Raw genomic sequence first — 13117 nt, 5'->3', positions numbered from 1 at the left:
TTGACGTTTCAGCTACTAATACTGATAATAATGCTTATTAATAGTGATATATTTACTGCGGCTGTGGCTACAGCAGTATCGCGTGACTGCTTGGTAAACCGTCTCTCCATATATATATATGCTGTATGGCTGCACACTCCACACATTACGCGCGCTAATGATTCATCTGTTGGTCATTCAGCCTGACGATAATTATTATGGGAGTCTAGGAGGCCCATAAGCACACAAGCAGCCTGCACCGTTTGTTTTAAATGCATCCATCGTGAAAGTGATTCGAGCCTAATTGTGCTGAGAAGAGTCAGTCTGTGTGAGTGTATGTGTGTGTCTGTGTGTGAGTGGGTGTGTGTGTATGTGCCAATGTGTGTGTGTGTAGACTAAAGCTTTTACAGATGGCCTTAGTCCTGCCTCATCAAGAGTTAATCACGCAAACATGGGGCCACTGCTGATACGCTTCCTTTAGGGCTAACTCTGTTCAGAAGTTTGTGTGTGAATAGGTTTGTTTGTTTTGGTGTGTTTTCAGGACAAAATGTCCTGATTTTATAGAGAACCAGAAACAAAACAGGACTAAACCCAATAGCTGGTCCTGATTTTTTGTTTTACACTAGCTGTAAGTTTCATATGTTTAAATTAAGTTGCAATTATTTATTGCAACTATTTATTTTCAGTTTCTAAGGTTAACCTTAGAAGATTAAGATTTAGGGTTAGGCCCAATACAATCACCTACAGATCCTGTCATGTCACATCAGGCTTGGGGTCATTGAACAGAATCCCTTACATTCGACTAAAAGCTCAGTTGCGTTTAATAAACATTCAGTTGCTCGTTAGTTTAACCCAAGGTGAGTATCCAACCCAGGTCCTCACACTGTGTTAAAAACAAGTATGCGTATGTGCCCATTAAGACTGGGCCTTTAAAAGCAAAGCAGTTTCACTGAGTGGTTATGTCTGGGTAGGTCAGGCTGAGGCGTGGTTGTTGAGCACTCTTCATGGCTATGGTGTAGAGGCCCACACACAGTACCAATACAGCCAGCTGCGAGCACAGCTCCCCGGGCACTTAGGCTGGTGCTTGATGCAGGTGGACCAGGCCAGGCTCTCCTCTCCAGCTGCCTCGTAACAGGCCTCACAGACCTGGCCACAATCAAAGGACCAATTAGGTCGATGCAGACTGACGGCTTTTTAAGGAAAAAGAGAAAGAGAGAGAGGGAGGACTGTGATGGGGGTTTTCCGAAGGATCCTGATATGTGTTTTTCCAGCAGGTTATTAGCAGACAACTGATAAACCTGTGATGAATCCTAGATAACTTAAAATAAAAAAAGTCTACCAATCTGTGTGGGGGTAAATCTTAGAAACGGGTGCTATTAGCCCAAATACTTAATATTTTTAATGATTTGTCATTACAGCATGTCTATTTTTACTTTTGACCAACAAGCCACTTCCATCTAAAATATCTAAATATATCTAATGTATATATATATATATATATATATATATATATATATATATATATACATATATATATATATATATATATATATATATATATATATATATATATATAAATAACTTTTATTGTGTTCAAGATTGTGTGTCCATGTTTATAGAATTTTTTTTATTTTCTTTGTATGCGTCCGTCATTTTGACTTACCACCCCGTCACAGTAACTTGTTTTGTTTATAAATAATGTACTATTGCTCTAAAATACATCACACAGTCCTTTTAGCCTCTAGAGCAGCCACAAACAACGACAAAATGTTCCGATGTATATTCCAAACTGAGAGGAATGTTTGTTAGCCCAGGAACTAAAGAATGAAAAACTGTGGCCATTTTAGAATGAACTTTACCACCCCGTCACATTTTATTGTGAATATTAATAAGGACTTCATGCCCAAAGTAAGAAAAAAATTTATTTTGTAAATGAATATATCTCATCCTGTGGATTTTTTTATTTACGTCAATTGCATTCTGGGAATGGCACATGTTTCTAAGAATGATTCTTGGACATAAAATTAAATGGTCCAAAATACATATTTTATGATACTGAATGAATTTCAATGATACTCGTAATGAATGTACTCATACTCGCACTGAAAAGCAACTCACCCAGTTTACTTGATTTAAAATGTCATATTATCATGTTTAACTTCTGATATTATTTCTATGCAAAACTGATACTAATAAAACGAAGCAAACTAAAGACTGAACCGTGCCAAAGTAACATACACACTTGACATTGAAATGATGTACACGTCTGAATGAAGTCAATTCAGGGCGTCCAATTCAAACACAAATGCTTCTCAGTTCCACTTTCTGATTGAAGCACTTTGTGGTAATAGAGCTATTACCCAGGCCATGTGCTTAGCAGCACCGAGGTGAGACCTGCCATTGGGACTCCAGCTTAAATCCCAGCTGTGCCATGTGCAATCTGTGGTAGAGGAGCCTTGAGAACTGTTGGCCACATTGAGCTTTACTCTCATTGGAGGAGTGAATATTGCTCGTTGAGCCATGAACTGATTGGAAGTCACAAGGCAACGTTTAGGACTGTCATCCAAGAGAGACTGCCAACTATGCTCCCATGCCGTTCGCTGAAAAAGTCGGAAGAGTGTGTAGCGTAGCTTCTGGCCTTCTAGATTCTGGCCTTCTTGGCTGTACAGAAATATAGTGGTAGAATTAAGGGGGGAGGCCACAAAGGAGAAGAGAGCAATCAGCTACACCAACAGTCCACACATTTCTGTACTGAGAAGAGTTGTACCACGAAGGGGAATTCCACAGATAAAAAGTTACTGTATGTGAAGGGTTACAAATACACTGCCTGATATATTAATTTACCTAGTATTTTATCATTAATCAACCAGTAGAGCCTCCTCGGGGCCTTTTAGGCCTTTGGGGAAGGCTAAATGATTGCTGGCAATTAAAAAAATGTCTGTAATTTTAGTTCAATAGAATGATGTATTTAAACCCCTAACACTCCAAGGCTTATTACACACTGCGGTGTATTACTCAGTAACTACAGGAATGTCTGTACAAACTGGTGGGACTGTTCTCTGGTAATAGAAGTTTGTGAAAACACTTTCGGCCCACCTGCTGGCAACTGGCTTTATTAAAGAGTCAAACTCTGCAAGTATTACATAAATAATCTTAACTAATTAACTTTTAGCTTGCAGCAAAAATAGCTTACAAATTGTAACTGATGCTCAGATCAAATTATTTGGAGCCCCAATCGAATCTGACTCTGTTAATGCTGAGTATCTGATCTGATCTTTCTGTTGGTATAAATAATCCAGCCACACAGTTTAGATCAGATGAGCTGCTGATTAATCCGTTCAGTAAAATCCCTTTATTTTTAGCATCAGTTTCTATAATGAGATATTTACTCTGATATATCATGCGGAATCTGTGTAAATGAGTCTTCGGTGTGTTTACACTTGCATTTTTATGAGGCTTGGTCTTATTCAGATATAATCCTGATACTCAAAGTGAATGGTGACTCGGTGGAAACAAGGTCATATTGTTGCTATCTGACACAAAACCCTGCATCTCCATTTTTGCAGTTTTCTAAGTTTTTGACATAATATGAATTTGGCAGGTGTTCTTTATATTGTATGACAACTTTAAGATGAATGGACCAATAGAAATGCTCCAAAATGAATTTAAATTAATAAACAATTAAAATAATAATTAAAAATAATTTTTATTTTTACATTGACTTCCGTTTAAAGTTACAAAGCTTTTTTCTTCACCGGTAAAGTTGCTGTTTGGGAGATACAAGGCTTTTCCATGACAGCAACAAAACACTGGATTTAATCTAACTAGATATTTCCTATATATATATATATATATATATATATATATATATATATATATATATATATATATATACATAACCAATATAGGCCCACAAGTCCCATATTGGTGCTCCCCCCAATATAAAATGACTTCCATTGAAAGTTAATAGCGTTTTTCCTTCTCCTGTAAAGCTGCCATTTTGGAGATACATGCTTTTGTGACAGCCATGATATACAGAAGGTTCTACCTCCTTCTCTAAACATGATCTCAGTTGCAGTGCTTCGGTCACAAATCTGAATGTTGGAGAGAAGCATGCAGCACCTTCTAGAAAGGAAATTATCTAATCCTCTGGGCATCCAGAAGCCTATCCTATACAGGGGCATAAGCTATACAATAAGCTCGTAGGCCGTTTATGAGGTGTGGAGGCTTGACGTGAGATTTCTATGGTAAAGGATGCGTCATCTAAACACTGGAACCAACCTAAACAATAAAACCTTTGTCGTGAGGCTGTTCCGACGTTACATACAATGCATTATTTCTGTGGGCCAGCGACGCCCATAAATATTGGACGTGATGGACACATTTTTGCCATGTGAAGTAAATTTACATGCCTTTCAGAAAGTTCAGAAGCACTATCGCAGGCGGAAACGCGCTTCCAGTCCTCGCGCACAATACTGTTTACAGCAGAACTACATCCTAAACCCTGGCCTTGTAAAACCACTTCAAAACTGGCTTCTCTAAACACCCTGTAAAGCGAACCAAACAGAACTTTGAAACAAATGTCCGATTGCGAAGGTCTGAGAACACCACAGCACAATCAATTGAGTCACTGAGTTTATAAATATTGAGGAAGATTGCCTCCCTACTGTGCCGGGGATCTGAGATGTCGTGGTGTTTGGGTTTTCTCGTGTTTATCAGGGCTTTCGGTGGAGGTTTCAGGTTTCAGTCTTCAGGTGAGTGAAGGAGTGTAGGACTGTCAACAGGCCACAACAGTCCGGCGTGGGCCTAACAGCCGGAGGAAGCCGCAGGAAGTGTGTGTTTATTTAGAGGCTGCTGTGTTTACTGTTCCTGGAAGATCCTCCTCAGGAACACCCCCACACAAATATGCGTCTCAGATGCCTTCACTTAGACAGTAATCTGATATATGGCAATATGTAGATTTGAGATATATATATATATATATATATATATATATATATATATATATGCATATATATGGTATTTCCTAATATCCAACATATGTCTGTGACATATTGAGATTTATATTTGAAATGGGCATATATATTTGAGCCATAAATCAACATATACAAACACATATGTATCATACATCATACATATAGGTACTACACTTCATCATTTCTTATATGTTTATATTACTTACATTGCTTACGTGTTTACTGCTATGTTCATATCTATGTGTTTATATATCAAACCAAAAATATAATATATATATATGATCTATATATTATGCATGTGTCGATTTGAATACATATAAAAATTATATTATTATTATATGTATATGTATACATATACAAATAAAATTTACCATTAATAACCATTTTGGTATATGAGTCTTGAATGTTTAAATGTTCTTTACACGTATATTCACGCAACATTGATTCTTTATAAAAACCAAAATATGGCAAAGTATGGCATCGACCAAAGATCCCTTTGCTTGATGCTGGTGCAAGTCCACTCATGGCTGCTGCCTGCCTACCCTCTGGACCAGGCTCTCACACTTAACACACTCTGTTAATTTCCCAATATTTGTCACAATCCCTCTAACTTTTGTTTTTACTTTCTTTGTTTCCCATGTTTTGTGATGCCCTGTTCCAACTGCCTGACCCAGCTCTCCACTACTTGCTGTTACTTCCTGATGCTGTCCTGCTTTGGATCGTCGCATTGATACATTCACACCACTGCATATGACTGTTTCACCTGCATGGACTTTCACATTACCATTGAGCATGTGTCCTACACTCACTCACATTCTCAAAACTCATGGCTTGCTCTCACATTAGCCATAGCTCTGCATTGTCTCATTCTTTCTGTCCCATTATTCTTGTTGTTCTGTTATTTGATGTGCTTTCCAGCGTCGACCACCGGAGGATGGGTTCCCCTCTTGAGTCTTGGTTCCTTTCAAGGTTTTTTCTTCTTAGTGTGAGGGAGTTTTCCCTTGCCACTGTCACCTTTGGCTTGCAAGAAGCTCAGACCTGGATCTCTGTAAAGCTGTGTTATAAAACATTTGTTGTGAAAAGAGCTATAAAAGTAAATCTAAATGTAATTGAATTCTGCATGAGCAATGCACATGTAGTTTTATGGGATATGGGGTTCCTCCACTTGCCCTTATTGAGAAACTCTTATTAGAAGCATAATTTCCGGCCTAAGTGGAAAGCTGTCAATATGTTTATTAATTTACTGTAACTTGTTTTTAACAAGTACTCTGTAATCTGTGCCACATGTCTCATTCAGACAGACCACATGTGTGTGTGTGTGTGTGTGTGTGTCGTAAGGGTCAATGGCGGGTAATTTGCTGCAGCTGAAACTTGACACCAGAACCAAATCTGCATGACAAATTTGTACAAAGCTGCAGGAAATCTATTAACACCTTGTTCCACCATGCACAGCTTTCCTTGTCTTCAGTTTTTCTGTCTCCAGGTTTCCCCTTTGTACACTCTATAAAAAGGTTCTTCGAAAGTTCTTCTACATAGAACCATGACAACTTTAAGAACAATTTGAACGCATACATAATTCTTTGCCCTGTTAAACGGTTCTTCAAATCCAAGGAGAACTCTTGTAGATGCTTCTTTATGCCGTAGATCCTTTTAAGTGTTTTCCAACCCTGCTTCTGCAAGACCTCCTGCCCATAATATGCCTCTATTGTCATTTATACTGGGACAGTACAATGCAATTCTTCTCCTTGCGTATCCCAGCTTGCAAAACCAGAGTCAGAGCGCAGAGCCTTGCTCAAGGTCCAAATAGTTGAAAATAGTGGACACACGTATCGAACCCACAACTTTAACCCAGCGCATTAACCATGGAGCCACTATTGTACACAAACACAAGTATTTTTAGTGTCTACTCTGCTTCCAGTGGTGGTGTTTTAGTATTGGAGCTGAAAAGCACTACAATGTCCAAGATAGGGGCTCCTTCAGGAACAGGGTTGGGAACTACTGCTACCAAAAATAGCACCAAAAACGGTTCCACTATAGTTGACTTCTTAGGCCCTACATTAAAACTACATTAGTCATTATTAATCATCACTTACACAGAGCCTATAATGAAGCCCTGTGGGACTCCACAAAATATGCTTAGTAAGCCTACAAAATAATCCTTAGCAGTTTCTGCATTAGGGTTAAAAACAGACTAATTAATCTAGGGTCCAGTAGGTCAAAGAACCCATTAATTAAGCATCCCATTATCATACCTAGAACCCTTTTAGCTTCGAGTGTACTTCTTAATTGACTGCCTGTTTAATAATGACCTCTCCAACTCAGTTTCTCTCTGGTATCTCCTCACTTTTCAGTATTAAACTTCCACATTTTAGACTCCCCCATGCTTTACCAGCTCTAAATGTGTATGTGTGTGTGTGTGTGTGTGTGTGTGTGTGTGTGTGTGGTGTGGTGTGTATAAGGAAGCAGTCCTGCAGCAGCAGTAATAACGAGACCCTGTTTAAAACAGAATTAGCCCTCTGCCCTTCAGCTTCCAGAGTCCTGAGTGCTTTTTCACCACAGAGAAAAAACAGTGAGTCACTTATTCATTATTTGTTTGTGCTCTGCCGAGCACATGGTCCGAATTAGTGACTGAGGTGAAATGAGTGTGTGTGTGTGTGTGTGTGTGTGTTTGTGTTTGTGTCATAAACTGGACAGGACCAATTAAAGCCATGGCTATGAAGGAGAAGCACTGCTATGTTGCAATCACAGCTTTATGGCTTAAGCCACGATGACAGAGCAGAAGAAAAGAAGCATGTGTAATTGAAGACATTTAGATGAGTTCAGAAGACCGTGACTCTCTACGCTGCTCTCACGTGACTTTTACGGTGCTGTTTTCGAGTTACGGCCTGCATTCGAAATAGTAAAGGTGCTTCCAATGGTTCCAATGGAGTGATGCTTCAGAAAAAGCACCTTTGTACAAAGCTTCTTCCACCATGCACGGCTTTCCATGCCTTCTACGCTACATGGACATAAGTATTGGGACACATGCTCATTCATTGTTTCTTCTGACATCAAGGGTATTAAAAAAAAGTTTGTCTTGTTTTTGTCCAGGGAAGGAGGCTTTCTGATAGATTTTGGAGGAGAATTAATGTGAGGATTTGATTGCAATCAGCAACAAGAGTATTGGGGAGGTCAGGATGTTGGATGATGCTCACCAGCCCACCTTATCATCCCCGACTCCTCATCCCAAAAGTAATGGATGGAGCTCCACCACCATCATTCCAGAGAGCACAGTTCTTCCACTGCTCCACAGCTCAATACTGGGGGACTGTATACCCTATACTCTATCCCACACCTGTCATTAGGCAGCATGGTGCCAATAAGTTCATGTTCATTTGCTCTAGAGAATAGTCATATTCTATTGACAGGGCTTATCTACAGGGGCTAGCTGAAAGAATTCATGGACATATAGTATATACGTATATGTGTCTATAACAGAGATGTATGTGTGTAAAGAATCTTTAAATTGGTATAATATCTTTATATTACGTGACACTTTTGGCTTCCACACACATACACAGGTTAGCATTAGCTCAGTTAGCAGGAGAACAGCCTGCTCACCACACTTTTAAATACTACAGTATATGGTATTACTGGTATACCACCAAATCCATCATGCCCAGATCTAATTGGCTGAGTAGCATCATGTGTGATATGTACAACTCATACGATTGGTCTGTGAGTTTCCTGGGCTCCTGAACCTGTACCGTAAATGCTGGAAAAGTTTCACCAGTTAAATTAAACACTTTGTCAAAATGGAATAGTGCTCGACAGTTTCTCAGTTATAAATTCAAGTCCGGATACGACAGCGCCTGGGGTCCAGACTGTGGTCGGCCTGTTAGTGACCCCTGTTCTATGACACCACCTCAGACACATCAGACACGTCGTAATTTTAAACTACCATCCTTATACCATATTTTGAGATACCGTCAACATTTGTAAATACCACTGTATACAGTAATACGCAGCACTCATCATTATACCCAGATCTAATTGGCTGAATAGCATCACATGTGATATGTACAACTCATGCAACTGACCTGTGAGTTTCCTAGGCTGCCAAACCAGCACCGCAAATGCTAGAAAAGTTACACCGATTAAACTGAACACTCATACCGCAGCCTGGCTATTAGTGACCTCTGTTCTATGGCATCGCTCAAAGAACCATTTAAGGCATGTTTATTTTTTAAACTGCTCCTGACAGATCACATAATCGCTGCTCATACCTAATGCATGTCCCCATCTCCAGACTCTGGTGTGTCAGCTCTCTGTGAGCCACACCGTTTATTAATCCACCAGCACACAGCGTCAACACAGCGCCTTGCTGCTCCGCTCACCACAACGCTTTCATTTCGACTTCGGCAGCTTATGTAGTCACACTGCACATCTGCTCTCCGTTACAGATGTGGAAAAGAGTGTGTAGACTTACAGCTCCTGACATTTCAATTCCCAATACTGTGCTGTTTTCATTTGCCTGGGAACTATGCTGCTCTTTTAACAGGGTGTTCACTGTAAACACAATCCCGCAGACCTTTTCAACAGTTTTCAACAGAGGAAAAAACTCTCTCTTCTGACAAAACTTGGGGCAGGAAACTGCACTTTGCATAACGATAAACACAAGTTTTACTATAGAGCACAGTTTGCCGCAGGCTGTCATGCCGAAGAACACTGCCGTTCAATAAACAAAAGCCCAGTCACTGTAATGAAACACGGGAAACATTGCTGTCATACTCTATATGGACAAAAGTTTTGGGACACCTGCTCATTCACTGTTTCTTCCGAAATCAAGGGTAATAAAAAGAGTTGATCCTGCTTTTGTTGGAGTAACTGTGGCTTCCTACTAGATTGTGAAGGAGCATTGCTGTGAGGATTTGAGAATTGCATTCAGGAGCATTCAGGTCAGGATGTTGGATGATCACTACCCCACCTCATCATCCCTAACTCCCCAACTCATCCCAGAAGTACTGGATAAAGCTCTACCACCATCATTCCGGAGAACACAGTTCTTCCACTGCTCCACAGCTCAGTTCTGGGGGGTGTCTAGAGCGAGACACCATATGAACAACAGGGGGCAAAGGGAGAGAATTAACAGATGTAGACCACATATTTACTAGTGTTTGGATGTGAAGGGCACAGGACCTCATGAACATGGCTTGTGATTAACAGCATGGTAGCGATGCTGGTGGCCAGCATGGGAGCAATGGTGCGCGCTGTGGTAGCGATGGTGATGCCGTAGTACCGATGATGATGCTGTGGTAGCGACGGTGATGCTGTAGTAGCGATGGTGATGCTGTGGTAACGATGGTTATGCCGTAGTAGCGCCGGTGATGCCGTAGTAGCGATGGTGATGCTGTGGTAGCGATGGTGATGTCATAGTATCGATGATGTTGTGGTAGTGATGGTGATGCCATTATAGTGATAATGATGCCGTAGTAGCGATGATGATGCTGTGGTAGCGATGGTAATGCTGTGGTAGCGATGGTGATGCCATAATAGCGATGGTGATGCCGTGGTAGCGATGATGATGCTGTAGTAGCGATGATGCTGTGGTAGCAATGGTGATGCTGCTGTAGCAATGCTAACATCGCGATAACTATGCTGAGGCCAGCATAAAAGCAACAGTTCCTGCGGGAGCGGTGCTGGACGAGGTTGACGGCAGGCACGGGAGCAATGCTAACACCCCAATAGCGATGCTGGGTGACACAGCAATGCCACAGTATGTCTTCACACCACTTCCCCTTACAATAATATTCCACGCAAAGAGACCCAACCTCAGCTTACCTAAGATTACAGCTCCTCTCAGCAGCACAGATACTTCTTATCTTTGTGGCTAACTTTAGTCCTCAGACCGTCAGGACCAGAAAATGACACACTCGGCAGTTCTCGAGCATAGACGTTTTAACAGGGTTCGTCAGTCAGTTCGTGAAATTGCCTATTGTTGGCTAAAAAAGGGGGGTGAGGAAGACAGAAAGTGGGAGAGTGGGAGGAAAAAGAAGAAGAGCAAGAGTGAGAGAGCAAGAGAGAGAGATAGAGAGAGATCTCAGGTTTGTGATTGAAGGGGTGCTGGGCTGCTGAGAGGCTGGGACAGGATGTACAATGGCAAGTCTCTTACTCTCTCATTACTCCCCTGAGGGCACTAGCCCCGCTGTTAGGGGGGTCGCAGTTTTCGCTCTTGTCATCAGGGGATGCAGAGGCATCGCTGCCGCGAGTCCCAGATGACACTCAAATAAACAGCCGGCCCGCTAACGACACTAATACAAACAAAGACAAACAAACACAGATAAACACGTGCCAAGCTGAAAGGAAAACTGAGAAGCAAACGCAACGCAACACTCGGACACCAACCCGTCAAGTGACCTCCAGCAATACCTGCTGAAGGAGGGTAATTTACATAAAGCCAGGACTGTGAGTAAACCGAGCAAAGAAGTGCTGCTTCTCTACAGAATAAACAGGCACATCATGCATCTACAGCCATGACAAAAGTATTGGGACACCTGCTTTTTCATTTTCCTTCAGTTTCTTTAGACATCCAGGGTTTTAGAAAAAAAGAGCTAATCCTACTTTTGTTGGAGAACCTGGTTCTACTGTCCAGAGAAGAGGCTTTCTACTAGATTCTGGAATATTGCTGCAAGGATTTGATTAGTAGGTTCATGTTTATCTGCCTTTAGAGTAGAGTCCTATTCTGTTGGCAATAAGCTGTGTGTGCCTGCATTTACACATCTGTGTCAGCAACAGGTGCAACTTAAAGTGGCTGAATTTATTCATTAGAAGGGGTGTCCACAAATATTTGGACATATAGTGTATGTCATATGAGGACGCTGTTGTGTCTGCAAGTGGTTCAGTATCCATTTGCTTCTCTGCATGACGATGGATGAGCTCAACCAGCCCATGGAGTCGATCAATAGAGCAGGGATGAGTAAGTAAAGAAGGGCCTGTTGTAATAGACCGTCTGTCTGTGTCGATATGCCCTTGAACACTTAAGACACTCATGAAACTGAACTGCATCAATAAAATCCAAAAGTTTTCACAGACACACTTGTAGTGAATTTACTACCATTTTACTACCACAATTGCATGCCATTTAAGGTATAATTAAGTAATTAAGATATAAATAGCATGATTTAAATTGTTGTGGTGTGAAAACTGTGAGAGGTTGGAAAAAGCTTCCTCAGAAAATTGTACCTCATCATACGGTTAACAATTTGGAGCCTGAGATATTACTAAATTATGAGACCATTCTGGACGAGGATGTTTAAAATAATACATTAATGGCAGAGAGGTCCATGCAGGGTGTTGCGAGACAAAACAGCCCCTAAAATGAACATATTTCTTTCACATTTGGACTACTCTTAAGTTCTTAGGGGCAATTCTTAACCATATATGAGTGTTAAAGATACACCGCCCTGGGGAAATATACATATTATACATAAATATACATATTTACTTACTTACTTACATTCTTAAAATACAACATAACACAAGGAAGACAAGCGTCCAGGCTTTTTTCTGTCCTGGCACCAAAGTGGTGGAACGAGCTGCCCCTGGGTGTCCGAACGGCCGAGTCGCTCGCTGTCTTCAAACGCAGACTGAAGACCTACCTCTTCAGAGAGTACTTGGACGAATAGCAGAGTACTATGGTCACCTTATTGTATTGTGTTTAGCAATGTCTAAGCTTAGAGGTATCTTTTGAATTATTAGCCTATTCTAACTAGCGAAGTTTTCTTGGGTAATTAGCAAAGCACTTTGTAAGTCGCTCTGGATAAGAGTGTCTGCTAAATGCCATAAATGTAAATGTAAATGTAAGGACGCACAGTGTCAATGATGCGAAGCACCATTATGTAATTAAGTGCTAATAGCACCCCCATGTGAAGGATCTTCAGCCTGCTAAACATGCGTGAGCTAGTATATGAGTTACAAACCAGGTGCCTTGCTTTATAAAATTAATTATTAATAATAAATACATGCAACAAAGCGTGATAGAAACACCTACCTAATATTCTGTAGGGCCCTTTCGTGCCACCAAAACAGCTCTGACCTGTTGAGGCATGGACTCCACAAGACCTCTGAATGTGTCCTGTGGTATGTGGCACCAAGGTGGGGGCTCCATGAGCATCAGTGAGCCT

The sequence above is a fragment of the Salminus brasiliensis genome, chromosome 13 (genome assembly GCF_030463535.1).
Source record: "Salminus brasiliensis chromosome 13, fSalBra1.hap2, whole genome shotgun sequence".
NCBI lineage: Eukaryota > Metazoa > Chordata > Actinopteri > Characiformes > Bryconidae > Salminus > Salminus brasiliensis.
Note: the sequence above shows the minus strand (reverse complement) of the source record.